The sequence below is a fragment of the Notothenia coriiceps genome, unplaced genomic scaffold, assembly GCF_000735185.1.
Source record: "Notothenia coriiceps isolate Sejong01 unplaced genomic scaffold, NC01 NC01_scaffold00022153, whole genome shotgun sequence".
Classification (NCBI taxonomy): domain Eukaryota; kingdom Metazoa; phylum Chordata; class Actinopteri; order Perciformes; family Nototheniidae; genus Notothenia; species Notothenia coriiceps.
Window position 1 is genome coordinate 116,380 of NW_011354854.1, and position 5,316 is coordinate 121,695.

The following is a 5,316-nucleotide window of genomic DNA, read 5'->3' on the forward strand; positions in this document are numbered from 1 at the left end:
TGCCACTCGTTTTTAGGGTCTTGGTGTGCCCCGGCCTGATCGTTACTGGACGTCTCTCGACCCTGGTTTCATTGTTTCCGATGGTAGTCATTGTGTGATGCTGGCGTTCCCTGAGTTTAGGACGGTCAGGTCTGCACAGGGGACGAATCTGGTCATGTACAGGCACAGGGCAGACTCAAACGATCTCCTCGTAAATACAGTCCCAGGGGTTTGACAAAAGGTCAGCTCCGGTTGTATTGGAAAACGGAAGAGACTACCCCCGCGCCGGTCACATTGTCCTTTCTCACCCTGCTAGCGTCACCAACGGGATTACATTCTTAAATAACAAAAAGTTTTTCGGTGTGTATTCGTTTATACTATTGGGAAAGACTTCTAGTTTTATTGGGGGAGACACAAGAAGTGTGTCTTTTTACAATTGAGTCCGTTTATATAATCTATTGTGAATAAATACTTTAGTTATTTTTAGTTTATTGGAGAGACCCAAGGAAGTGTCTTTTTTTCAGTCCTTTATTACATTAATTGTCATAATACCTTTAGTTATTATGGGGTTTATTGGGAGAGACCCAAGAAGTGTCTTTTTCTCAGTCCTTTTATACATTATTGTCTGATACTTATGTACTTATGGTTTCATTGGGAGAGAGACCCAAGAAGTGTGTCTTTTTTTCATCAGTCCTTATACATTATTGTCATAATACTTATGGGTTTATTGGGAGAGAGACCCAAGAAGTGTCTTTGTTACGAAAATAACCACGACACGTGGTTATGAAACCATTGTGTCAAGTCGAAGTCAACAGTGTCGTTTTAGAGAATTTACTGAGTAGTACTCGTCGAGAGAGTTTCAAGGAAACAACAAGAAAGGAATATCAGGTCAAGCACATCAAGGTCCATAGATAATACCGGATGCATCCGCGCTTGGTGTGGTCGACAAACGAGGAGTTAGAGTAGTTGAAGGGGGACTTTTTGTGTTTCGTGTGCGTCGCGACTCTTTGCATTTTGACCCCACGGGGTGAGATCTTGCGTGGAGCCCCAGATCGAGGGAGATTATCAGTGGTCTTGTATGTCTTCCATTTTCTAATAATTGCTCCCACAGTTGATTTCTTCACACCAAGCTGCTTACCTATTGCAGATTCAGTCTTCCCAGCCTGGTGCAGGTCTACAATTTTGTTTCTGGTGTCCTTTGACAGCTCTTTGGTCTTGGCCATAGTGGAGTTTGGAGTGTGACTGTTTGAGGTTGTGGACAGGTGTCTTTTATACTGATAACGACTTCAAACAGGTGCCATTAATACAGTTAACAAGTGGAGGACAGAGGAGGCTCTTAAAGAAGAAGTTACAGGTCTGTGAGAGCCAGAAATCTTATTTGTTTGTAGGTGACAAAATACTTATTTTACCAAGGAATTTACCAATTCATTCATTAAAAATTCTACAATGTGATTTTCTGGATTCTTTCCCCATTTTAGTCTCTCATAGTGGAAGTGTACCTAGGATGAAAATTACAGGCCTCTCTCATCTTTTTAAGTGGGAGAACTTGCACAATTGGTGGCTGACTAAATACTTTTTTGCCCCACTGTACATACCGCCATACTGACACAAATATGTACTGGAAACCCTTCAATGTAATGAGTCAAGTCTCACATACAGCTGCTCATAGGACGGTGAATTCTTGATTCCAGTAAAGTAATTCCAGCCAATATGAGAAAAATAAATCAGGTTTTAGGTGCACTATGCTCTTTGGGAGGTTTTGGTAGTTGTATTTTCACTAGAATTTTAATATATCATGGATATATTGATCGATAAATGACACGGAATAGTAATATGTGTGTTCTAAAAAAAGCAATACCTCAATATTGAGCAATACAATACATAAGTTAAACTAAAGCCATCAAACTGTAGGAAAGATGTATAGAAAGAACAACACAGACAAGGGCCAGTAGAAGATACGTGAGAGGTAGAAACTCGACACCACTTGTTTATCCACATGCTGCAAAGGATTTACAGAGCCAGGAGTAGTTCAGGACAGACCTGTTGTTGAGCTGTAGAGCCTCTGCTTGCCTGTGGCACATTTATAGGTGTTTTGCTGCCCTCTACTGGAAGCCAAAGTAAGTGCGAGGATAATTTTACAACCTGGTTCTCAAAGATGAATCCTACAACTGAAACATATTACTCCTATCAGCAGAGAAACAATACTGTAAAGTACAGTAACATACGAAAATATATACAATACAGAATTAGCGGTACTAAATTATGATGGTATAAAGGATGGTATAATTGGAGAAAAGAAATGTGCCACTTCATGACTCTTCTCATTTACAATTCAGGGGTTAACAAGATTAACACAAGTTTAACACAACGGTTCACAACCTTCCTGGACTTTGGCTCCTCAGTAACACTAAACTAAGTTAATGAAACAGTACGTATACATGTAATACTTTACATACATTTATCTGATAATAGTTATGAACTTTTAATTAAGTTATCATTAATAGCATGACCAACTTGTAATGGAGTATGTTTTACAAGTTTATGTTTTAAACTAAAAACAAATAGTGTCTAAAAGGTATCCACCCTGAGTTTATAAAAGCCTCAGACAAGGACCTCTCTAATAAATAATACATAACGATTCGGCCCTTATGAATAGTGTATGACTTTCTCTCCAGAGAGACACATGGAAGCACAGGAGATTTACTGTTACTGCCTTGAGGTGTGCTAATAGTGTGGAATAGACATGGTGTGAAGGAAGTCTTGTTAGAAATGTTATCAACCTGACAACAGCGGCCGGGTTTGTATCGGACTCACGACCCTTTGCTCTATGTCATGCCCTTTCTCTCCACACGTCGTAGCTATCTTCAGTTTTAATATATATTATAAAAGGGAAAAAGCTCCCAAAAATGTTTTGTCCATCGCTTTTAACCATAAAAGGTTCATCTGCTGGTTTTCATACTGGAGAACGGGAATAATTTCAATCTTATAATTGCATAATGGTTGTGGGGGGAAAAAACAAGATTTATTTGCAATATTTTCTGCCAATTTCCCTCGAAATGTGGTTAAATGTGTAATACATTTGGAAGGAAACCTCAATATGTCACATGGATTTCAGTAAATGTAGGCGTCAAAAGTCCTCAGCGTGTCTTAGGAGCGTTAAAGTTAAAATATTTCCATCATTAGTTCTGTGGTTATCGAACCTAGCTACATTTAGACGCAGAAAAGTCTTAACAGTAACATTTTATATTACAAACACAACTTGTGTTAGCAGCCACAGCTATCATTTCTGACTTCAGCTTTTTTTTTTTTCTTTGCATATGAAGATGACTGTAGTTTTTCAAGGACAAGTGTGTGGGCAGAGTGTGATGCTCTCTCACTCTGCCCACAGGAACTCTCTTGCTGAGTGACCCATAGAGAAGAGGGAACACTGCGACTACGACATGGCACCTTCCACACCACCAGCTCCCACATACATTTCACATTGAGGGTTAGACATCATCAGACCCTTAACAGCAAAAATAACATCAGCTGTCCCGAGGTTGTCAAGATGACTTTTGAGTTCTCCATCCGTCGGGTGCAAATCTTAAAATAATCTTTGATACCATTCGGTTAAGGACCGCAACTGAATATGATTTTCATTATTGATAAATCTGTTAAAGCTGCAATGATTCACAAACATATTTTCCTACTTCCAGCTTCTCAAACGTCCGGATTTAATGCTTTTTCTTGTCTTACACAATAAATAAGAAACTGTGGCATTTTTATTGGTTTCTTTTCTTCATATTTCTATTGGTAATATGAAATATTAAAAATAGGACTGATAGGTGAAGTCAATACACAAAAGACAAAGACAATGACATAAACATTGCTTTCAATTCAGTTCATGATGTTGCGCAATAATTTTGCTACAAAATGGTTTGTGGAATTGGCAGCACATTTTATGAAAGTTACATAAAACTATTGGGGCGATATAGTGAGTAAGTAAAAATACTGAGGCCATGACTGAGTGATTGATAAAAAAAAAGGATTACAGGTCCAAATATATAATATTATAATCACTTTGTATTGATAATTATTCTGTAATTGTGGACTCATAGTTTTGGTATTGATTTCAGTAATCATCTGGTGCTCTGCTGGTGATCATGGATTGTTAATCACACACTTCACATAAGAAAATCAACAAGCCAGCAGATAGAGTAGATCATTATAATATACATCTTACTAAACCTCATAGAACAAAGAATCTCCTTTCCTTGCACTTCAAAGATGAAAACAGGAGAGCAAGATCAAAGCTCCATTGAGAAAAGGCCGTTGTCCAACTGTCTGATGCAGCACATGCTTTCAGGATGTTGGCCAGCAGAGGGAGCTGTTAAGCTTCACGATACTGCTCGACATAAAATGTTCACATTCAGTATTGTTGTGGATTCTACAGCTATCTACTGAAGCAATATTTGCATCTTATTTGCACTATTTCAGGCACCAGTATTTGAGGCTGTCTCTTTTAAATGATTCACATTATTTGTGACTGCAGTGCCTCTCTTCAACCCGACGGCATCAGAAGCTGAAGCTTGTCCATGTTTTTTCTTTACATAATACATGTCTTTTATAGCATCACTGCTGTAATGGTGGGAATTTGTCGGCTCTCTCAGCAGACATTACTCGCAGATAGAAACCCTTCTTCTCTTATCAAAGACTCCTATTTGTCAGGAATTGCATCCGGACCCATGCTGTCACTTTCAAGTGCAAAGAAGATGAGGTCAGATGTGTTGTTACAGCTTCATTTAATGGAGACCTGCAGGAAATCATACACTGCTTTGACACCATCCACTCTCACCTGAAATGATCAGGGGGGCTGTTTGTCACACTGGTTGACAGGTGTCTGAAGCAGATTTCGGTTGGGATGGGTGTTTTTGCATTTATACATTCCTCTTGATCCCTGATGTCCTATCCCATATACAGCAGCTGCAATCTTCATGTAATAGACCTCTTAAAAAAAAGTGCGAGTAACATCATTTCTGCTTATTTATTTGAAAGATGCCTAGCCTCGTTGTGTTTTAAAAGAAAGCACATCTGGCATGCTGATGAGGAGCTTACATTATGTACTTCTGGTCAGTCAGAAGTATAAACAAAGAGCATTACAGTACATATCCAAATCGCCTTTCCTCCTCAGACTATCCTCCAGTTGGCCTTGGTTTGTATTTTCTTCCTTCTTCCTCTTTTTGTGGTTTTCTTTCAAGTTCACACACACACAAAACACACACACCCATATATATATATATATATATATATATATATATATAACATTCTGTCTGTGGTGACGGTTCTGCGACTCCTTTT